The 24,890-nt window shown below is 43.8% G+C and overlaps 1 protein-coding gene across 1 annotated transcript in view; it reads right to left on the bottom strand.

Moving 5' to 3' along the window:
- Positions 1-24,890, bottom strand: part of GPM6B (glycoprotein M6B) — a 155,082-nt gene that overhangs the window by 42,950 nt on the left and 87,242 nt on the right. The window lies entirely within an intron of this gene.

Raw genomic sequence — 24,890 nt, 5'->3', positions numbered from 1 at the left:
CCAGGAAAGAATACATTTGTGACATCAGAGCAGGGGCTGTGAGAGACGAGAGCCCCCTCCCACCACGTGACTCGGCACTCCGCCGGCCCCTGTGTGTTTCTGCAGAAAGCCTCGTTTCTTCCCACAAGGGAACTCTCGCCTTCCCCTGGGACCCCTGGACGCAGCATCAGTTTGTTTTATTTCCTTTACCCCTGACCCTAGACCCTAGGATCTAGTTAAAGGACTTGCCCGGGGTCTCCGTTTTCTTTTTCTTTCTTTAATATGTGTTTTTCCAGAAAAAGACAGAATGCCATATGACATCACTTATATGTGGAATGTAAAAAACAAACAAAAAAAAATGATACCAGTTAACATGTACAAAAGGAGACCCACGGATGGACAGAAGAAAGCAAACTTACTGTTACCAAAGGCGAAAGGGGAGGGAAGGGGTAAATTAGGAGTTAGATTATACACACTACCATATAGGAAACAGATAAACAACAAGACCTTACTTGCTAGCACATGGAACTATACTCAATATCTTGGAAGAATCTCCAATGGAAAGGAATCAGAAAAAGAAGAGATATGCAATATGAGTATCTTCTGAATTCCTGTTCTATACACCTGAAACTATTAACAACACTGTAAATCAACCACACTTCAATTTTTTAAAATGTGTCTTTCACACAACCTCTAGCAAGCTAGCTAGATTGACTTGAACATATCAAAGAGGGGAGGAAAAGGACAGAAGGAGGAGGAGAGCCCAAACACCAATTTAACAACAGCAGTATAGCAATTCAGCCCCAGAATCCTTTTCCTGATCTATAGCTAACATATGAGATAGTAAGAGAAACTTCAGCTGAAACCTATTTCATAAAATAGTATCCATCTTTATTTTTAAAGGAGCATAACATGCTACAAGTATATCTGGCTGACAGTTTGCTGACTCCTTGGTTGAAAAATCAAACTAGAGTGGTTTTTCCTCTTGGATGTGGTTATTTCTGTATGGAGCCTTAGTCCTTAGAATCCCGCATTCAGAGTCAAAAGGCTGTTTTCAAGAACGTTCTAATTGTTCAGCAGAAAGGCTGTTTTAAAAACAATGATTGTGACTACTGCTCTCACAAGTCTCCTTGCATCCTCAGATACTATTGGACCAATGTTCTCAACCCATCTAAGCATATATATCAGAGTTATAAGCTATATGGTTCCAAACATCAGTAATTTCTGCACCATTTTTAACATTTGTTTGACCTGCTCAACCTTGACTGCTCCTACTCAAAAGATTTAGAGAAATTCAGTGTAACACCCTTGAGGTCCATCCATGGACGTTAAGTGAAGTGAGTCAGACTGAGAAAGACAGATACTGTATCATCTGATTTCCCTTGTATGTGGAATCCAACAAACAAACCAAACCAAATAAGCAAAATCCAGACTCATAGATACAGAGACAAGACTGGTGGCTTCCAGAGGGGAGAGGGGTTTGGAGAAGAGGGAGAAACGGGTAAAGGAGATTAAGATGTAAACATTTCCAGTTATAACAATGAGTGAATCATGGGGATGTAACGTACAGTATGGGAAATACAGTCAATAATTTTGTATTAACCTTGTAAGGTGACAGACAGCAACTAGACATATTATGGTGAGCATTTTGCCATGAATGCAAACATTGAATCACTATGCTGTACACCTAAAATTAACATAATATTGTATGTCAGTTGTACCTAATTAATAAAAATTTCTAGAAATTCCAGTCAAATATAGCCATGACCACTGATAAGTACAGGGTGAAAGGTTTCCTGATTCAGACAGTTAGCTGTTTGGGCGTGAACACATCTCAGAAGCAGACATAAAGACAAGTAGGAGGCCACCATCTCCTAAAAAATCCTCTCCCAAGTTTTGAAGGTCTGTTGCTCAACACTTAAAAACAAAAAAAGGTATAAGATCCTGAATCAAAATCCTCTAACAACCTGAGCTTTTAATGCATTCATGTGAGATAATCCCTGAAGACTTCTACATTCAATGCCTCTGGCCCGGTTGAACCAGAAAAGATTTTAAAAACCAGTTTAGCTTGTTTCAACATTTTTCATTTTGTACATCTCATTTTCCACTTTCAGCCTTGTCTTCGGAGACCATGCCCACAATCAACTAGTCCTTTGAATTCTGGCCCCAGCCAACTTTATTGTCTCATGGTGGGGGGATTGAGAAGCATGGCAGCCTAAGATTTCAGACTTGCAAAAAGAAACACGGATGTGATGTAACCTGACAATGTGTCCACATAGGATGGTCTGCAAACATTTTTTAAAGATGGCTTAGGTGTGTTCAGAGGGGAAGATGCCAAATGTTCTTTCGTGACAGGCTTGTTCTCCCTCAGCAGTTCAAGAGAGAATTAATACCAAAACAAAATTCAATTCAGCACAAAAGGGCACAATTGTGATTAGCTACATTATTGGGTTTTATTTAAAAAGTGCAATCATTTAATCAAAAGCAAAATCAGTCAATTATAGAAATGGCAGAATAGAATAATTTGGGGGGGAGTTATTACTTAAGAAGAGCATTTTAAAATGTTGGTGGAAGTGGGCAGGCAGAATATAAAAGACATTCTAAATTTAGGGGCCACTCTAGTTCTGTATCAGAGTCACGGAAATCATAACCATTGGACAAAATATTTACAAATTCTCTGGTTGATGGTCTGATCTCTTTTTTACCTTGAAAAACTACAAATAGATTATGCATCGCTTCTGCCTTATTCACAACTTTGTCATTTTCTTTTCATGAGACAATGAGTATGACAATTCTAGAAGTTACCATTGCACCACTTTCTAAGCAGCCTCGAATCCTCACTGGTGTTTGTGACAAACCATGTGAATCAGAAGAAACATAACAGAAAAGTTATTCATAGCCAGAAAGAAAGTGGAGTATACATTGAGAACTTTTCTGAGGTTCACATCCATTTTTGGCCAGAAAAATGGACTATGTAGAATGAGTAGGATACAAAATATCTCCAAGAGCTGAAAATTATTCTGAGCCCCATGCTTTAAGGCATTCTGGTGGAAGGTACAAATATTTCTGAAAGCAAAGCCAAAACAGGAATAACAAGTATTGACATCAACTGGATACAGTAGATTGAACCATACAAGCTTCCTGATATTGACTAAAAGAACAGGAGTTTCTCATGGTTCAACCAGGTACACTGTAGGCTCATGGAATACAGATAACCCTTCTAAACCAGGGGAATCCAATCTGATACAAGCACTATGGTATCCCAACAAAGGAGAGGAGGACAAGGGGGGCGGGGAAGAGAACAGGGAAAAGCTTCACAGAACAGAGTTGGCTACTGCAATAAGGTTAAAAACCTACAGAGTTGTGTTAGTCAGTCAGTCATGTCCGACTCTTTGCGACCCCATGGACTGTAACCTGCCAGGCTCCTCTGTCCATGGAATTCTCCAGGCAAGAATAATGGAGTGGGTGGCCACCTCCTCTTTCAGGGTATCAATCCAACCCAGGGATCGAACCTGGGTCTCCTGTATTGCAGGCAGATCCTGCAGGATCCACCTGCAGGATTGAGCCACCAGGAATTTCCAGCCTGCAAGGTAGGTGGGCAAAAGACCAAGAGCAGGGAAGGGTGGGGCAGGGATAGATCAGTCCAGGAAACGGTGAAAAGCACACACAAGGAGCAAGGGTATTTTCAAAGTGTTGAGGAGATGATTTTCTTGACAGAGGGGGCAGCACATAGAGTGTGGTAGTGGGGAGGAAAATGAGGCAGTTGAACCAGCAGAGTGGGATCCAGGGAGGTTGAACATCTGCTAATCCTGGAGGCAGTGGGTAGAGATGGAAGGGTTGAGAGCAGATCTAACCCATGAGTTCTGAAGGTCGCCCTGTTGGCAGTGGGAATGACAGCATGGCACAGGGCAAACCAAGAGGCTGCCAAACTCACTCGGAGTATCCTGATGGAGTACAGGCGAGAGAAGGGGAGTGTGAATGAGGGCATGAGGAGGAAGGCAAGGACCCTGCTGACACCTGACGGGATCAGGGGAGTGGAAACGGAGAAGGTGGGAAGGGAAGTCTGGAGTCTCTAGCTTGGGGGAGGGAGAAGCTGGCCATGCTGTGAACCACATGGGGAAACAAAGGAGGAGGCAGAGGTTTGGCACGAGAGCTGAGTCTGTGTGGTTTCAGGGGTCCCCAGATGGCCTCCAGGAGGAAATCAGGAACGTGGCTCTGATGGACTGGGGGCTCCCAGAGATGAGGATCTAGGAGCCTGTGGTCTAGAGGGACCCTTAGGAATGCACAAAGTCCTTCTGTGCTCAAATGTACCTTCACAGGGGACCCTCCCTGACTCTCTTGCCTAAAAGAGGAGCCCTGACAGACTCAGTCCCATAACCTTGGTTGTTCACTGTGACTTTAACCACAATTCACCACTGACCTAGCTATTCGCTCATCCATTTATCACCTCTCTTCCCTTAGAATATAAACCCTTTGTGGACAGACATTTTTGTCTCTTTGTCCTCTGTTGTATTACCGGCTCCTAGAACAGTCCTTAACTGTAGGTCTTCAAAGAACATACTTTAAGTAAACAGCAAACAAATGACTGGGGAGAGATTATAGGGTCCAGCGACACTGAGATTTGAATTTTAAGGAACACTGACTTTATCAAGTGTGAAACAGATCACCAGCTCAGGTTGGATGCATGAGACAAGTGCTCAGGGCTGGTGCACTGGGAAGACCCAAAGGGATGGGATGGGAAGGGAGGTGGGAGGGGGGGATCAGGATGGGGAACACATGTAAATCCATGGCTGATTCATGTCAATGTATGGCAAAAACCACTACAATACTGTAAAGTGATTAGCCTCCAACTAATAAAAATAAATGGAAAAAAAATAGTGACTAAATATAAAGCTTAAGGAAACACTTGAAAAGGAAGTCAAAGAGACCAAGAAGGAAAAAATCAGAAAAGCCAGGAAATAAGGCCAAAGTGGGATGATGGGATGAGAAAAACCACTTGAAAGGGAAGTCAAAGAGACCAAGAAGGAAAAAAATCAGAAAAGCCAAGAAATAAGGCCAAAGTGGGATGATGGGATGAGAAAAAGGTCCCATGAAGGGCATCAAGCTAACAGTGTCAGACAGAGTTGAATAGTACAGGAGGAGCAAGAAAGATGCCAAGGGGCAAGCAGAGTGGGCCCTTTACCACCACACAGCCAGAGGAACTTCCATGAGAAGGGTTTTGGTGGGATGATGGCAATTCCCAAGTCTGAGCACAGCTATCACTTAAGATGCAAGGCTCCCGTGGTCCAGCTGAAATTGTAATCTTGTAATAGGACTGTGTGCCCAGGCTTGTTTCTCCGGGTCCAGTATTCCACTTGTCAAGCCCATTTTGATTTTTCTTCTATGATCTATTCCGTTAAGAATTGTCTCTAACGTGTGTGTGTGTGTGTGTGTGTGTGTGTGTGTGTGTGTGTGTGTGTGTGTGTGTGTGTGTAGATGGGGTGGACTGAGATTCACCTCATGCATTGGAGAAGGAAATAGCAACCCACAGGGATGGGGGAGCCTGGTGGGCTGCCGTCTATGGGGCCGCACAGCGTCGGACACAACTGAAGTGACTCAGCAGCAGCATGACACTCCCAGGACCCAGCACCGAACCCGAGGTTAAGGGTTCAGCTCCCCCTGCCCACCCACTTTAGACAACAATCCCGTGGAATGAAGAAGAGGAAGCAGGGGCAGCCAGCTCTCTGAAGAACCATGAGGGGAGGGTGAGAGAAAGATGCAGGCAGATGAAGGGGGAGAAACACCCCGAGGAAGAGAATCCCCGAAGGCTGAAAAGAAGATAGGGGGTTGAACGAGACTTAAGGAGAATCAAGTGAAGGTGGAGAAATGACGGATGGAGGTCACAAGAGAGGCGGAGGAGGATGGAACACTGCTCCCTCTGATGTGGGAGTGAGCAAAGAGGAAGTGGAGGGAATAGTTTCTCTAAGATTGAGGGCACTTTGTCTTAGAAGAGGTGGTGGTGGTGATAGGGAGGTTACAAAGGCACCCACGTTAGGCCCCGAGAAGGGCCCATTTGTTACTTGCTTTAGTTCACATCACAGCCTTAGGAGGGAGGGATCATTGGCCCCTTCTTCTAGGATGTCATCCATAACGATGGATGATGGGTTGATGAATAATGGATGATGAATGAAGGTATGATGGGTTTGGTCTCAGTCAGAGAAACAGCATGCTCTGAGTGCAGATGGCTTGGGGTCCTGAATGGGGCTGAGACTTTAGGAGATCCACAACCAGAAGCTTAACAAGGAAGACAAACAATATCCTCTCTGGGGTTCTCATCATGCCGGAAAGAAAAGGACCCCAACACCGTGGAACCATGCTGAAAGCCAAACCATACACAAGGACGAGATGATGGGCTTTTCAACCGGTTTCAATGAAAAAAGGGCAAGTTTCTCCTTTTTCCTGTGTACACAAGGCATACATGAGGAGACAAGGCAGCTGATCTCCTGACAATATGCTTCCTGATTAATTATCACATCCCGTGGGGAGCTGAGTCTCCTCATTAAGAGTGCCATACCATCAATGGGCTCTCCCTGGGAGGGCCCCCAATTAACTCGTCCGCCAAGCATGGACCAGCCAATATGAACAAAGGCAGGTCTCCCAAGCCCTTCTGGTAACTGCTGACCTGCAACTATTGAGATCACACTTGTGGGATCAATGGAGCCATTCCTTCTCTGTTAGCTAGAGACCCCTGGGGTGAGGGTGTCCTCTTTCCCAGCGGGAGGTGGTAGCTCAACCTCAAAGCTGGGTGGGTCGGGGGTGCTCTGAGGGGGATTTTTCCCTCCCACACTGCCTCCTCAGCTCTTCCCCTTTTCCTGGAAGGCACAGCTCAAAGCCCCCTCCTCCAGAAAGGCCTCCTGGGTTCAATTTACCCACTTCCTCTTCCTCCCATTCTTCCCTCGAACTATCCCTCTCTCAGTTATAAATGCAGCCTCTCTGAAGGGCAGCAATTTCCACTGGAAAGACACATCACCTCCCTTTACCCACCTCCCACACCAGTGGGAAGGAAGCCGGACATTTCCAAATTCAAAATGAAATCTGAAGACACTGAAGCTTCAAAAATTCTCAACAGAAGAATTTGGCAAATTATGGGATGAGCCTGTCAGGGTAGGGAAAAAGCTGATGGGAACCCTTAAAACTTGAGAACTCTGGGAACATGAAGGAAAACTTATTCTTGTCCAGTTGTTGTATACACTCCTCTGCAGTGATCAGCAAGTCATCATAAAAGACTGGAAGCACCAGTTACCAGGATCACTGGGCCAGTTCCCTTTAAAAGCTACAGTGAAAGATCTGGGTGGATGTGGAACCAAGGTAGCACCGTGCCCAGAAGGCCCACCATACCCCCCTTCTCCCGGAGATGTGATACCAGCTCAAAAGGGGTGGAGAGTGGACAGAACTCAGGGATTGGGAAGTCTCCTCTGTACCAACACTGCTGCTGGAACTTGAACCCACGCTCTTTCATTCTAGACTTCATGATGGCATTGGGAGGCGGGCATAATTACTCCCCCTGCCTGGACAGAGGGACCCAGATCAAAGGAAGCCAACAGGACTCAGTCAAGGTCACAGAGCTGGTCAGAGGCCGTGCTGGACACTGACTCAGGCCATTGGATGCCAAAGCTGGGAACTCAAGGGTCAGACAGCCACGATGGTGACTAGGTGACCATCTGTGTCACCTTGGAGAATCCGGGTCACCGCCCAAGATGCACTCAGGATGCCCACTACCCCTTCAAGGCCAACTCTACCAGGTACCAACCTTGGTGAAGCCATGTGACCTCAGCTTTGTCATCTGTTAAAAGGGCCAGTAGAGACCTGCCTTCCTCAGGCTACTGTGAGGGCGATGAAGCCCTGCCCTTAGAGACTCAGTACAAAGCGTCCTATGGGGTACTCACGAAAGGCTAGGGAGGGGGAATCAGGATTCTCACGCTCACACCACAATCATACAGGTCCGAGAAGGAGGGAGAGAGGAAGAGATAGTGATTCTGCAACCTTTCAGACCTTTCCCTTTCCCTGAGGGGTTCACTTCTGTGCCCATCTGGCCTGAATGAACTTCGAAGGACACTCTGCATCCCCACACCCACCCCAGACCTCCCTGCAGAGGTACAGCTTGGATGCGACCTCTGTGAATAAGCTATAAACAAATCAATGGATCTGAGATGAACAAGGCAACGGGATTAAAAAATGATATGCCTCCAAGGGCACTTGTTAGTACAGTGTCCAAATTGGTTTCTAGAATCTAGAAGATGTTGCTAATAGCTGGGCGTGGGTGTGTGTGTGTTAGTCGCTCAGTAGTGTCCGACTCTTTGCAACCTCATGGACTGTAGCCCAGACTCCTCTGTTCGTGGGATTTCCCAGGCAAGAATACTGGAGTGGGTTGCCACTCCCTTCTCCAGGGGATCTTCCCAAACCAGGATCGAACCTGGGTCTCCTGCATTGCAGGATTCCTTACCATCTGGGCCACCAGGGAAGCCCCAATACCTGGGTACTCAAGACCAAATTAGATTTGCCCCTGATGCTTGTTTAAAAAAAAAAAATCACATAGAGCCCACCGTCAGAAGGGCCTCAAGATTGGTTTCATACACTGATGTTAATGTCTTGAAATTCTTAATAACTTATCTGTGAACTTTTGTTCTGCAAGTGAAATCTGATGGGACAATGGCACATGCGTGTGAGCAGGGGAGCCCTGGGCTTCTTGCCCCCTATTTGCATACAGCGCTCACAGTGCCCCATGCACAGAAAGCCGGTGGGCCCACGAGGCAGGGAAAGAGTCGCTGACAGGACAAGGTGAGGATGTTCTGTCTACCACTGAGTGCGCACTGGCTCTGTCCCATGCCAGTGATGGCAACTTGGGCAGTGCACACCCGAGCCTCCACTCCCTCATCTATAAGAAGACTGGACAAGATGCTTTGCAAAGCCCGTCCTGGCTCGAAGGTCCACTGAGCTTGAAATGACTGGTTTGGCAGCGTGGTTACAAAAACCGCCCCAACCTCCATCACTGTTCCTGTGGACCTAAGTTGTCCTCTTCCTGTGCAGGTCATGTTTCACCTGCTCTAAGTGATGTGTCAACACCCTGTGATGGATTCTGCTGGGCTCCTGGCATTCTCTGGAACAAGATGACAACACCTCTTCCTTTGGAAGTATGTGGTGCAATTCAGTTTTTCTCAGCTTTGCTCTGACTGACCTGGAGCTTCTTGCAGTTCTACTAAACTTACCTTCATGGGAGAAGGCGAGGGTGGGATTTTCTGAGAGAACAGCATCGAAACATGTCTATTATCAAGTGTGAAACAGATGACCAGTCCAGGTTGGATGCCTGAGACAAGTGCTCAGGGCTGGTGCACTGGGAAGACCCAGAGGGATGGGATGGGGAGGGAGGAGGGAGGGGGGTTCAGAATGGGGAACACATGTAAATCCATGGCTGATTCATGTCAATGTATGGCAAAGACCACTACAATATTGTAAAGTAATTAGCCTCCAACTAATAAAAATAATCGGGGGGAAAAAAACTTACCTTCATAGTGCTGACAGCACAAAGACAATGGAAACCAACAGAACCATTACAAAAATTTTTCATAATGAAAATTCTAGACCTTGTTACCCACTTGGAAATATGTTTTTGAAGCAAAATGAACAAAACATGGTGCTTTCCAATAGAATATACCAACACTGAAGGTCATGTTCTAATGTTTGGGGGTTTTCCACACAGAAATCTGGTAGAAGGAAAGTTTTAGTTGAGGTTTGATTAAGATCTCTTTGTGGGTCAGGGATTTTAATTTTTAGTACAAATGAAATATACATTTGCTTACTTTTGACAATTAAAAACTAGGTTACTGAGAGGCTAAGATGGAATGACTACAGTATTTGTCGGCCCATGAACTCCCAGTGTGGACTGAGGTGGACTGGGCGAGCATGTGGCTGTCATCTGCTCCTACTGTCAACATGACCTTCCTGAAACCACCTACTCAGAGGAAGGATAATGAACAGTGCAGACAGTCAGTCTCATACCAAATGATTCTGATAAACACACCAAAGTCTAAAAACCACTGATTTACAGGAGAGCATGATTATCTAACATGTAGCTTGACAGAACATTTGCGCTTTACCAATACTTAGCTTGACAGAGTACATGACATCTCCTTTGGGCTGTTAGAGTGCCTATTCCTGCTAGTTCAGGGAAACACCCAGGATTCATAGATACATCATTCAAGTGCCCTCAGATGAAAGTCCACAGAGAAATCAGTCCCTTGGTGGATCAGCAGATGGATGGTCCAGGGCTGGTATAAAATATAAATTGCACAAAACTGTGAGCTATGTCATTTAGTCAACTGCTGTTAAGAACCTACACTAAAAGAGAACCCAAACCACATACTTCAAAATATACCACATTTATTCAAATGCAATCTTTTATTCACTTGCCTCTTCTGTTTCTTTTCTGGGATGGAAATGAGGAGAAGTAGGATGAAGTCATTTAAGGCCCTGTACTGCACTAAAATAATCTGTGGGCTTTTTGCTTTTGCAGGCGGCTCGACCCCTGGGTGGGAAGATCCCCTGGAGGAGGAAATGGTAACCCACTCTCGTATTCTTGCCTGGAGAATCCCATGGACAGAGGACCCTGGCAGGCTGCAGTCCATGGGGTCACAAAGAGGTGGACATGACTGAGTGACTAACACTTTCACTTTGCCTTTGCAAGTTGGAAACCACTGGGACAACTTGAAATAGCTGTCCCTGCCAGGTCAGACAGAAAATATCCTAGAGCACTGAAAAAGCGGCCAACACAGATTACGTCTTAGCCATCGCACTGAAATCTATCAAACTATTTGATGTCATGATGCAATTACTGATGCAATTACTTCTCCTTGGGGAATCTAAAGATTCAGAGCATCTCAGAGGAAAAGGGAAAATGTGAGGAACAACCTCTCTGTATGGGTCCTGAAAGGTGGTGATTGCATAGCAGCTATAGAAAATCACCATGAAACCAGAGAAATGCTGGAAATTGAGACAAAAATTGTCCTAAACTTCAAAAGCAGACAGAACAGAGTTCTCTCTGATCACTGGAAAAACTTGAGATTCTTCAACAGATGACTCAGGAGTACTCCTAACAGGAAACTGTGATGTTCAGAAGGCAGCCCAGGTTTCCTGAGGCGCAAGTGATACCAAACTAACCTATGCTCTTTTGTAATTTGAGTATTTAATTTTTGGATTTGACATGTTTAAATGCCAGTCACTGAGGAAAAAGCCTGCTGTCTCCCATGAACATTCTGTGAATCAATTTTAGTTAAATTCTGTTATTACATCTTCAACATTATTCATTCACCTAATCAGCATCTTGGTCGCCAAGACAGCACCAGCTGGAGTCATGGACCGGTTTCCCAGAGACTATTACCTCTGTTTCCTTCCAAGCTGACACCCAGCACTTCTGAAAAGTCTGGATACTGCTGAGATTTGCCCAGCAGACGACAAGCACTAACTGGCAGAATTCACCTCTTCAGATGGGTTAGGCAATTAGTGTTTATTCTAAATGGAGGCTTCACTATTTTTACACCAATGGCATTCTGTATTGCTAAAAGGAATCTTTGTTTGTTTTTAAAGAGAGAAAGACTAAGGCAGGTGACTGTCATCATCTACTCTGATCTCAAAAGCCATTTGATAAAACCCTTCCTGGGTTTTGGGGGATAAGATGGTGGAAGGCTGGCAACACGCCAGTGCGCTTCAAAACACTATGCTCGTCCTGCAATTTTAATCAACATTTCAGGTCACTTAATCATACACTCAAGCAGAATCAGAATGGGCTAATGTGCTTTCAAAGTGGTTACTGAATGATGGATGTCAATTCACAGAGGAAGGTTTCCAGGGCTGTGCCACTGGGCTCTGTCCTTGGTCTGGGGTGGGGGACACAACAACGTCACTTTACCACTGAGGCCACTTAAGAGGAGGCCAGGAGTCAAACAACGAAACTACAATGAGAGGAGATGTGTTCGACTCTCGCCTGATTTTCTGGCCCTACTCAAAATAAACATTCCATGCACACAGAATTCTAAGCAGGAGGAAAACTTTAAAACCATTGCTCGCTTTTCCAGTGTGTAATCAGGAAAGACTGGACTAAACACTCAGGTCTCTTGACTCTTAGCCAAACACGCTCTTGTTTTTGTGAGATGTGTAGTTATCAAAGTAAATATTCCATTAGGCCCAGACCCAAATGCCAGATCTGCAATGTGCACACTGGATGGAGGTAATTCCTAAAATATACATCATACCTTTACAAAAACACGTTTGTGTATTTTACAAAACACCTCTTAAGAGTAAATTGTATTGGGCCAAGACAGCGTATAAGGGAGGAGACAACATAAATCTTTGCAAATCAATGCTTGTTAATGTCAATTTATCTTTTTAATGAAAAGCCACGGATAAACCATGCCATTGGGTTAAGTATTTAATGGCTTTGCACAAGAGCTGGGAGCACTCAATAAGAAGTAGCTGTTATGATGAATAGGCAGTTTATGCTTTCACACGAAGGTAATAAAGCTCTAGGATGGTGTTTGTCAAGCAGCCCCAGCCCAAGTGTAATGGATGGATAACGGTCACCCGCTTCCACCCACTCCCAGGGGGCCAACCTAGGATTCTGGGTAAGTACCCACTCCCAACCTGAGATCCCAGTTAGGAAAGGAGATCAAAGTGTGAGGGAGTGATGGCAGTATATGACAAGAAAAGATGATACATTTATAAAAAGAATAAGACAATCAGTGCACATCTCCATGCTTGATCATTAGTAACAAATTAGAACTTCTCACCAATAACTGGAGCACATGAGTGTGACGTGTTCCCCAGCTGAGAATTTTTGGATGCTTCAAGGGAATATGAAATGCCTCTAAAGCACCTAAAACGAGCAAGCGTTAAAAAGAATCCAAGCTCTTGTTGGTGTTAAACTGCCAAAGAAGAAACGCCCACCAATGTTTGCAGTAACAGAAAAATAAGCACATTCTTGATTTGGGCAAATTCTATAAATCCCCAAAGGAAATATAAGTTTGCAGCTTTTTTTAAAGTGTCTGATCCCAGGGGTTGCTATATAAAGGATAAATTGAACATGGCACTGTGAAAGTCACATGTATTTAGAGAATTTAAATGTTTTTAGTTCTAAGTGGCCATCCTAATAGTTAGCTTGCTTAAAATGTCAAAAATCTTACTTGAGGGAGTGGCTGTGTGACTTTTTCTGCTGTTCTGTCAGTTTCAAGGCTAAAAGTGACAGGTAATTTGTCATGTTCATGCCAAATAGTTGATCAGTCAATGTGTTAATTTTACAGTGTATTTACTCCTTTTAAAAAAGTAATTTGATTATTTTTCACTAATTACTGCTAACTCCAGTGGAAGTATTTAAAGGAAATGAGATATAGATTTCAAAGTTGTTAACCCCATGTTTATTTTCATATAGTCAGTGGGAGCAAAGATAGGAAAAGTCTGTGAAAGTGCTGCATTCAATATGCCAGCAAATTTGGAAAACTCAGCAGTGGCCACAGGACTGGAAAAGGTCAGTTTTCATTCCAATCCCTAAGAAAGACAATGCGAAAGAACGCTCAAACTACCGCACAATTGCACCCATCTCACACACTAGTAAAGTAATGCTCAAAATTTTCCAAGCCAGGCTTCAACAATATGTGAACCAAGAACTTCCAGATGTTCAAGATGGTTTTAGAAAAGGCAGAGGAAAAAGAAAAGAAAAAAAAAAGAAAAGGCAGAGGAACCAGAGATCAAATTGCCAACATCTGCTGGATCACCGAAAAAGCAGGAGAGTTCCAGAAAAACATCTATTTCTGCTTTATTGACTATGCCAAAACCTTTGACTCTGTGGATCACAATAAACTGTGGAAAATTCTGAAAGAGATGGGAATACTAGACCACCTGACCTGTCTCTTGAGAAATCTGTACGCAGGTCAGGAAGCAACAGTTAGAACTGGACATGGAACAACAGACTGGTTCCAAATAGGAAAAGGAGTATGTCAAGGCTGTATATTGTCACCCAGCTTATTTAACTTATATGCAAAGTGCATCATGATAAACACTGGGCTGGATGAAGCACAGGCTGGAATCAAGATAGCTGGGAGAAATACCAATAACCTCAGATATGCAGATGACACCACACTCATGGCAGAAAGTGAAGAACTAAAGAACCTCTTGATGAAACTGAAAGAGGAGAGTGAAAAAGTTGGCTTAAAGTTTAACATTCAGAAAACAAAGATCATGGCATCTGGTCCCATCACTTCATGGCAAATGGAGAAACAGTGGGAACAGTGGCAGACTTTATTTTTTTGGGGCTCCAAAATCACTGCAGATGGTGACTGCAGCCATGAAATAAAAAGACGCTTACTCCCTGGAAGAAAAGTTATGACCAACCTAGACAGCATATTAAAAAGCAGAGACACTACTTTGCCAACAAAGCTCCATCTAGTCAAGGCAATTGTTTTTCCAGTAGTCATGTATGGATGTGAGAGCTGGACTATAAAGAAAACTGAGCACCAAAGAATTGATGCTTTTGAACTGTGGTACTGGAGAAGACTCTTGAGAGTCCCTTGGACTGCAAGGAGATCCAACCAGTCCATTCTAAAGGAAATCAGTCCTGCATGTTCATTGGTAGGACTGATGTTGAAGCTGAAACTGTAATACTTTGGCCACTTGATGCGAAGAGCTGACTCATTTGAAAAGACCCTGATGCTGGGAAAGATTGAAGGCAGGAGGAGAAAGGGATGACAGAGGATGAGATGGTTGGATGGCATCACTGACACAATGGACATGAGTTTGAGTAAACTCTGGGAGTTGGTGATGGACAGGGAGGCCTGGCGTGCTGTAGTCCATGGGGTCACAAAGAGTTGGACATGACTGAGCGACTGAACTGAACTGAAAGACAGGAATGATTTCAGAGCTTAAATTGTTATCATGAAAAATGATTATTTTTATATCATTGTGAATAAAAAGCAGTAAGCCTTTGCCTGAAGTAGTAACTTTTTTAATTTAATTTTTTAATTGAAGGATAATTGCTTTACAGTGTCGGTTTGATTTCTGCCATACCTCAACATGAATCAGCCATAGGTGTACACATGTCCCCTCCCTCTTGAACCTCCCTCCCACCTCCTACCCCATCCCATTCCCCTAGGTTGTTACAGAGCCCAGTTTGAGTTCCCTGAGTCATACATCAAATTCCCACTATCTATTTTACATGAAGTGGTAACTTTTAAAGTTTGCAGCAGCCAGAACATTTCCATTCCCTTCTCTTTGCCCTCCTCTTCCTCACTCATCAAAAATCCAGATATCTTGAGACATCTCACCATTTCGATTAAAAATACATTAAGGCTCACAGCAGGAAATACACAGACGGCATCGACGGTCCATTCTTTCGTTTTTAAATACTTGCAATTTAGTGCTAACAACACTGAAAACCAGTTCTAAAACTTTTCACTCAGCGACTCATTTGTTCACTTAACACATGTATCATGTGCCTGGGATTGTGTCAGGCACTGTGGCTTCTCATTCCAGGAGTGACGGGGCTCTTGGGAACATAGGAACACATGGTCACTTCTGATTCAGCAAATATTGACCGCCTCCCCCACCGGCACCCCATCCAGTCATGTGGGAGCACTGTCATAGCGGCTGGAATCACAGGCTATCTGCCTGCGTACAGGCTCCACTTCTGATTCATTCCCTGGAGCAGGTCCACTGTCTGGTCCAGGGCAACTGATTTATGAATGCTGCTCACTGATCACCGGGTGGGATCTGGTACCTGGCTGCCCTGAACTCGCCTGGCCCAGAGCCCATGGGAGGGCGTGGGGGAACCACGAGCAGGAAGGCTGATTTCAGTGGGCTGCGAGCATGGGTGGCAGGAAGGCTTCGGAGAAGAAGCCCCCATCTGATTGGAAACCTGAGGGGTAACGAGCAGGCGTTTTCTCTCTGCAATACTTTTAGTTGTGTCACAGTCCTAGAGCCCACGGTGAAAACTAGGAGTTTAAGAATTTCTCCAGCTCAACATCGGGAGCAAGTTTACTCAACTCCTCTGGGTCTCAGATCCCCACCTGTAGAGCCGCCTTAAAGGGACTGGGAAGATGAAAGAGAATGCGGCCAAGTGGTAAGACCAGCTCCTGGCTACAGTATTAAGTGTTAAATGGATGACAATGGAGACCGAAGCTAACCATGTACACATGCCTTTTTTAAAGCCGTGACCATATGACACTTCCCAAGTCACAGCATTGTGATCTGCAGTCTGCCGGAGCCATTGAGAACTCCACGAGGGTTCCTCGCATCACTGAGTTTCAAATCAGAGGCAAAAAGTCAGGCGTTCATGGTTTGCTGAGCTCCCGCTTTCCTTCAACCTTTACATGTTTATGGTGAAACGTCTAAGTTCATGATCATTGCTAGAGGTGAAAAGCACTCTGCAAGACACATACTAGCTTCAGCTCCTAAGGAGGCGAACAGAGCCGCGGCTCACAAGCATGCTCAAGCTGAGTTAGAAGCACATGCAAAATGTTACTCAGAATAATGTGGCTCTTAAACACTGATTTTATGCCACCTGTTGAGGTTTAAAAAACGTACAAAGGAAGCATGGTAAACCATTTGTGATCTGAGTGTGTCTGAATTTACTGGACTAGTGACCCGTAAATCACTAAAATAGGTGGTTGATCTGTTTTTTCACTCTGAGATCCTTAGCCAGCTATGACTCGACTCAGAAAAAAAGATGAATGGAAGCTGTTTGTAGGCTGTGATTTTAATGGTAAAGCATACTCACCATACCAGCAGACAGAACCCACCAAAGGGAGGACTCCCGACCTTAATTTCAGGAAGAAGCAAACCTACAGTCTTCTTCATTTAATATGTGTGTGCATCCAGGTACATGAGCTACTTCTTTGTAGGGATGAATGAAGGAATTCCGACCCTAGTTTCCATCCAGCGAAGTTCCTCTGAGTAACTTCTCATTTTTACAGTGCAAAGATTTCTCATGTTTCAGTTTTTCAGAATTTATAAGGAAGAGAAACAAAGACGTAATGCTTGATTTTTTAAAAAAGAAATCCACCCCCCACCACCCCTCAACCCGCACTGCACAGCATGATGGATCTTACTTCTGCAACCAGGGATTGAACTCATGCCCCCTGCAGCAGAAGCACAGAGTCTTAACCACTGAACTGCCAGGAAGTCCCAACGCTTAACGTGTTTGTTTGTTTTTTTTTTAAAAAGGTACATTTAGAAACCATTGCAATAAAGGCATCCTATATTTTTGTTTCCCACATAAAGGATACAACCATCCATATCTACCAGTCACTCAACACAAACCTAGAATTCAATTAAGATTTGTTCTCTGACTTCAAAACATGGTATAAAAACCACAGAACTATATATATACAGGATACACTACAGGTATAAGTGACAAGTATATAAACTGCCTCCAATGAGTCGTGTGAAATTTCAATCTGGAAGCACTTTTGCAAGTCCTAATGGCTGTTTGGTAATGCCTGCGTTATTCTTCAGTTATAAACTTCACACGTTTAAAAAACTAACTGCGCTCAAATGTGTCCACAAGGAATTAAATCAGTGCACTTCCCTGCATAAAAATCAGTCAGCCAGAGCAGAAAGGAAGATGTGTTTTTCCTGTTGTGAAAGGAAACATCGCATATCCAAAACTGTCATCTCATTGAGCAGAGACCCGGGCTCAATGTGCCACCTATAAACCAAAGTTCAAGGCCTCAGAATTGAGGTACACCTCAATTGATCCAAGAGGCGAGCCAAGTGTTTAGGGGAAAACACAACAGAAATTGACCTGACCCAAATGGTGGTAGGCTGTGATCAGACCAGCTTTGAAAGCGCCAAGTTATCTAGATCAACTCTTCAATCACAGCCTGGGCATAATCAAAGTTTTGCTGCCATTTCAAAATACCCATTCCCTTTTTTTTTTCTTGGCTATGGTGTGTCTAAGGAGGTGGATGGTCCCCCCTCCTCCAGTCCCTTGCATTTCATAATTTTCAGCGTGCAGCCTCCCTGTGGGGTACATTGTGGGGTGAGGAGGATCAAGGGCAAGCGGACCCAGTGGGACCCACTCACCCAGGGGGCGTCACGGGTGAGTGGAGTGGCTGCTGGTTCAGCCCCTTTCTCTGGGCACAATAAGAGCCCTCCCGCCTTCTCTTCTCTTTATCATCAGTCATATCTCAGCTATGACAGGCTCAAAAAAGACTCCAAGGGGAACTGTGCCTCAAATTAGCATATTTCTCCCCTCCACACAATAGAGTCTTTTAAGCTGCAGCTTTTTAAAAAGCAGGGGAGTGAGGAGGAGGGGAAAAGCCAGGCTGCTCTTAGCAACAGTGTCTGAATGTAGTCATGGCCCTCCCTCAAAGTGGCTGGCATGTTTTTCCATCTTCTTAAAGCCAGCCTCCTCTCCACAGGCCTCAAAACTTGTTAGAAAATACCTACTGGGCCACAGAGTAATCTGCATTTGCCCTCTTACTGAATTGCAATTCAACTCCTTGATTACAAAATAATAGTTTATCAACCCCCAAAATTCTTCTTGCAATGTGGCTATGGAGCATGGCATCTCCCTTCCTCACAGAGAAACTAACAATGTGAAGAGATCGGGTTACTGGAAATACTTATGGAAGGGTGGGGGGGAATCCTCTGTGGGGACACCCTTGCCATGTGTATTTATACATTTCCAATCCCCATTAACATAAAGGAGGAAAAAAGTCTGAAAGTCATTGCAGATGCTCCAACTGCCCTAGACTTGATGCTGTCCATTGCAGTCCCCGTCACCTTTGTCTGGGCTAACAGGGACTCTCAAAGCTGCAACAGGCGCTGGCTGGCCAACCCGACTAGGACGTTTGAAAGGTCATAAAAGCATCAGTCTAGTAAATCTCAAAGCAGCCACTAAAAAGTCATTCTCCAAAAGACAGCGTCTCAACTCAATGGGGAGAAATGAAGATTTCTCTGGCTCAGAATGAATTATCTGCAAGGGCTCAGAGCACTTTAATAGTAACCCAGCACCATCAGGGATAACTTGAAAGGATGCCCTTCCTCCCCGCAAGCTCCACTTCCTTCCCTATGGCCAAGTGGGTGGTTTTTCAAGGCCTCCCAAGGGGAGACTCGGAGCATTCGAGCTCTCCCCAGGGTCAGGATGGAGCCAGGCACCAGCTCGGGCTAAGCTGGCTCCAGAGGGCAGCCCTCCTGCCAAAAAACACGACATCAGGCCATCTGCTCTGCCTCCTAGCCACGCCCCACAGAGCTGCAGTCCTCTCCTGCCTTTCCGAGATGCCTCAACACGACTTCTGCCCCAAGCCCACGCCCCTCCCCACCGCCACGCAGGACCACAGTACACCCCCAGTCACTGATCCTGACAGCCTGTTTTCTCTAACTGATCCCCCAAACCCTCAACTCCCACCTCCATCTCGCTGTCTCATCTTCAGCACAGGCCCCAGCCCCTTGTTCTCTGCTAACTGATGCCTCACTGGCCTGGGGGTTTCTCAGCTTGGCTCTTTCCTAGTACCAGGTCCCCAAACCCAATTTAAAACTCAGTGTTCAAAACAACAGCTTAATTCTCTGCAGTCCGAGCTATGGACCGAATGCAGTCAAGTCAAAATCCTGGCAAGCCTTTTGCTAGCTGTCAGTGAGCAAATGCTCGAGCTCTTATGGAAAGGCAAAGAAATGAGGACAGCCAAAATCATTCTGAAAACCAAGAACAGTCAGAGGACTTGCATTACCCAATTTCAAGACGTACTATAAAGCAACATCAATCAAGGCTGAGTGCTTTTGACAAAAGGGCAAACACACAGCTCAATGGAACAGAATAGAGAGCCAGAGCCACACAAATATAGTCAACTGACTTTCGCCAAAGGTAACTTGACAAGAAAGGTTACTCTTTTCAACATATGGTGTGGGGAACAACTGGATGTCCAGAGGCCAAAACATGAACGTAGACACATACCTCGAACAAAAAATGAACTCCAAATGGATCACAGGACAAAATGTAAAATTATAAAACTTGTAGAGGAAACTATAGGAGAAAATCTGCACGACTGGAGTTTGGGGGATGTGTGTTTGGAGATACGGGCTTCCCAGGTGGCGCTAGTGGTAAAGAACCCACCTGCTAATGCAGGAGATGTAAGAGACCTGGGTTCGATCCCTGGGTTGGGAAAATCCCCTGGAGGAGGGCATGGCAACCCACTCCAGTATTCTTGCCTGGGGAATCCCACGGACAGAGGAGCCTGGCAGGCTACAGTCCACAGGGTCACAAAGAGTCAGACATGACTGAAGTGACTTAGCATGCATGCGTGTTTAGGGACAGAACCCAAAAGCATGATCCATGAGTGAGACAGTGTCAAGGTAGACTTCAAAGAGAAATTAAGAAAGCAGGTTCTCCTTGGTTTAAACGTTTTTAAAGACATTTGTTCCATCAGAGCAAATGAGTTTATGGGAAAGACTTCCTCCTGAAGGACACCATCCCAGGGCTGGAGTCCTGCCCACCGAGGGGAGTACATGGTTGAGCACCACACCACCCACCCCACAGACATGGCCGGGGTGTCCTCTGTGACTCTCCATGACATGAGCTGCCTGAGTCTCTGAAGCCCTGGCACTTCTTCTTCCACTGTGAGCCACACTAATGCTGTCAGTGTGATCTCCCCACCCAGCCAAGGACTCCAGGGGTTGGGGCTACGTCTGAGGTTTCCTAGTGGCCCTCGTCCACCAGGGCCTCACTGGGTGCCTGGGACATACTAGGCACATAGTATTTTTTTAAAAACTCACAACACTGACAAACATTCAAACAACAGCCATTATGGAGAACAGTATGGAAGGTCCTTAAAAAACTAAAAATAGAGCTACCACATGATCCTGCAATCCCCCTCCTGGGCATATGTCCAGAGAAAACCATAATTCAAGGAGATACATGCACCCAATGTTCATAGCAGCACTACTCTTAAGAGCCAAGACATGGAAGCAATCTAAATGTCCCTCAACAGTGGAATGGATAAAGAAGATGTGGTACACATATACAACGGAATATTACTCAGCCACCAAAAGGAATGAAATTATGCCACTTGCAGCAACACGAAGAGACATGGAGGTGATCAAAGTCAGTGAGGTAAGTCAGATAAAGAGAGACAGATATCATATAAAACCATTAAGAGCTGGAGTTTACAATGATACCAACAGACTCATTTACAAAAGAGAAACAGACTCACAGCCTTAGAAAAGAAACTTAAGGTGATCAAAGGGGATGGGGGTGCGGGAGGACGGATAAATTAGGAGCTCTACATTAACATATACACACTAAGATATATTATATATATAATATATATATATATATAAGACCTACTGTTTAGCACAGGTTGCTCTACTTCACACGCTGTAACAACCTACCTGGGAACAGAAACGAAAAGAGAATAAATATATGTATTTCTCTGTGTGTGTGTGATTCAACTCTTTCCTGACCCCTTTATCCAATCTCTCCTGACCTCAGACTTGGACAGTATCAATGGCTGTCCACCTGGTTATCAACCTCTACAATCTCCCATCTCAAGTCCCAGATCAAGGCTTCCATCCATAATGAACACTTTCACTGAGTTGTTCCCACAGTCTACACTGGGACCCCTGCCTACTAGAATAGAGGTCTCAAGCACCCACATGGATCACCCTCCTCCAAGTCAAATCACCCATGCTCGCCCACCAGGCTCCTCTTGGCTCCCCACATGTACCTTCTTGCCTCTGCCTCTTGGACCAGTTTCCTCCTCATCCACTTGTTCTAACTCTACTCATCTTCAAGGTGTAACTCAAAGGCTCCAGTTTGTGGGGAACCCTCCTAATGGTTCGGTTCTCACCACGTCTCAGTGCCTGACCCCCCGATTGACCACATTATAACAATTATCTTCTCCAAAGTGTCCATCTGCTATTTTACAAAAAGGCTTTGACTGCTGATGGGAGAGAGATCACAAGTTATTTCTCTAGTGCCTCGCCAAAGCAGAACTTAGGTTGAGAAAAATGCAGTCACATTCAATGAAAACCCACCGATTTTTCAAAGAATAATTACTAGGATCCTGGCTATGCTTATGTCCAGTGGCTTTTAAAATAACAGTTTAATTTTTCTGTCTTAAAGAAATAAAAATGGACCACAAAGGAACCCCTCTTTTAAAAAATTAGTAAGTTAACAGCCCTTCACTGCCAGAGAGGGAATACTTGGCAAAGTATATTTTTAAGTGTAAATTTACATATCAAATATATCATATTGGTAGGGCTCAATCTCTAGAAACACCAAGCAGTTTTAATTTTCCGCCTCCAGTTTGTATGGCCCAGGGGCTCAGAATGACCTCAATGTTGAATGGGAGGCACATCCGTCTGCCAGCAGTAATTGTTTTATTGACCTGATTAAAGAACAACTATTTCCATGGTCAAAGAGATCTAGCCAAACACATCAGCCTGAGGCACACAATGGCAGTAATTAGAGATGTATATTTCTCTAATTAAAATATGAGTCAATGGGCAGAACATAAAATGATGGATTACTAACATTTACTCAACATATTTCTTTCACTGGTTAAAATGTATGATTAGGCCAAAATCCATGTTTAAAACAGGCAGCTTAATTGAGATATTATTGCCGTACCATGTAATTCACCCATTTGAAAAGTACACAATTCAACAGATTTGTGTTTCTCTCTCCCTTTCTACTTGCTTCAATTCTATGGCTACAACTGTCACCACGATCTAGTTTTGAAAATGTTGGTCACCCCTAAAATAAACTCTATTCACACTGGCAGTCAGTCCCCTTTCCTCCCAATCCTACCCCATTTGCCAACTCTGGCTCTAAGCAATCTCCAATGTACTTTTTCTATCTATAAATTTGCCTGTTCTGGACTTAGGGCATATGGTCCTTTGTAACTCGCTTCTTCCTTTCTTTTTATTGGAAGAAAGTAGATTTACAATGTTGTTGTTTCAGGTATACAGATTCAGGTGATTCAGATACATATATGTGTGTGTGTATATATATATATATATATATACATACATACACACACACACACATACATATATTCTTTTTCAGATTATTTTCTCTTATAGTTTATTACAAAATATTGAGTATAGTTCCCTGTGCTATACAGTAGGTCCTTGTTGGTTATCAATTTCATATATAATAGTGTTTATGTTAATCCTAAATGCTTAATTTATCCCTTCCTCACCTTTCCCTATCCTCACCTTATCCCTATCCTCACCTTTCCCCATGGTAACCATAAGTTTGTTTTCTATGTATGTGAGTCTGTTTCTGTTTCGTAAGTCCATTTGTATCATTTTTTAAGATTTCACATATAAGCAATATCATATGATATTTGTCTTTCTCTGACTCACTTCACTTAGTATGATAATCTCTAGGTCTATCTATGTTGCTGCAAATGGCATTATTTCATTCTTTTTTATGGCTGAGTAATATTCTGCTGTGTGTGTGTGTGTGTGTGTGTGTGTGTGTGTGTGTGTGTGTGTGTACACACCATGTTTTCTTTATCCGCTCATCTGTCAGTGGACATTTAGGTTGCTTCCATGTCTTGGCTACTGTGAATAGTGCTGCAACAAACATTGGGGTGCAAATATCTTTTCAAATTATAGGGCATATATACAGAGAAAACCGTAACTGGTTTCTTTTACTTAGCATAATGTTTTCAGGGGTCATCCATGTTGTAGTATGTATCAGTGTTTCATTATTTTAATTGATGAGTAATATTCAACAATATTACATATACATTTTGTTTATCCATTCATCAACTTATGAATATTTGGGTTGTTTCTACTTTTTGGCTATTATACCTACACTGCTATAAACATTCATGTACAAGTTTTTCTGTGGATATCAGTTTTCATTTCTCTGGGGTATAAACCTAAGCATGGAATTGCTGGGTCATATGGTAACTCTATGTTTAAGCATTTGAGGAACTGCAAGACTGTTTTCTGAAGCAGCAGCACCATTTTACATCTCTACCTACAAGGTATGAGGGTTCCATTGTTTCCCCGTCCTCACCAATACTTGCTATTGTCTGTCTTTTTTTTCATTTCAGCCATCCTAGTGGGTGTGAAGTGGTACCTCACTGTGGTTTCAATTTGCATTTCCACAATGGCTAATGATACTGAACATCTTCTCATGTGCATATCATCTGTTTATCTTTTTTGGAGAAATAACTCTTAAATCCTTTGTCTCTTTTTGTTTCAGGCTCTCTTTTTATTATTGAGCTGTAAGACTTTAAAAAATATATATATTCTGGACACAAGTCCCTTAGATACATGATTTTCCAATATTTTCTTCCATTCTGTCAGTTATCTTTTCATTTTTTTGATGGTATTCTTCACAGTACAAACGTTTTAAATTTTGGTAACATACAATTTATTTTTTTCTTTTATTCCTCATACTTTTGGTGTTCCACCTAAGAAATCAAAGTCATTAAGATTTACTCCCACATTTTCTAGCTTTTTTGTTTTAGCTTTTATATTTAGCCTATGATCCATGTTGAGTTAGAGTTTGTGAATGATGCCAAGTAGGGGTCAAACTTCACTTTTGCAAGTAGATATCCAGTTGTCCTAGTATCATGTTTCCACAGTTGTTTTAGTACCTTAGTCGATCCAGGCTGCCATAACAAACTACTATAAACTGGTTGGCTTAAATAACAAGCATTTATTTCTCACAGTTTCAGAGGCTAGAAGTCCAACATCATGGTGTGAGCAGATTCCATGTCTGGTGAGGTTCCATTTCCTGGTTCATGAATGACCAACTCCTCCCTGTGTCCCCATAAGGTGGAAAGGGTGAGGGAGCTCTCTCGGGCTTCTTTTTCATAAGAGCACTAATTCTATTCATGGGGGCTCCACCCTTATGATGTAATCACCTTCCA

This window comes from Dama dama, chromosome X (genome assembly GCF_033118175.1).
Source record: "Dama dama isolate Ldn47 chromosome X, ASM3311817v1, whole genome shotgun sequence".
NCBI lineage: Eukaryota > Metazoa > Chordata > Mammalia > Artiodactyla > Cervidae > Dama > Dama dama.
The sequence above is the reverse complement of the archived record's forward strand: the minus strand, read 5'-3'. Positions and strand labels throughout refer to the sequence as shown.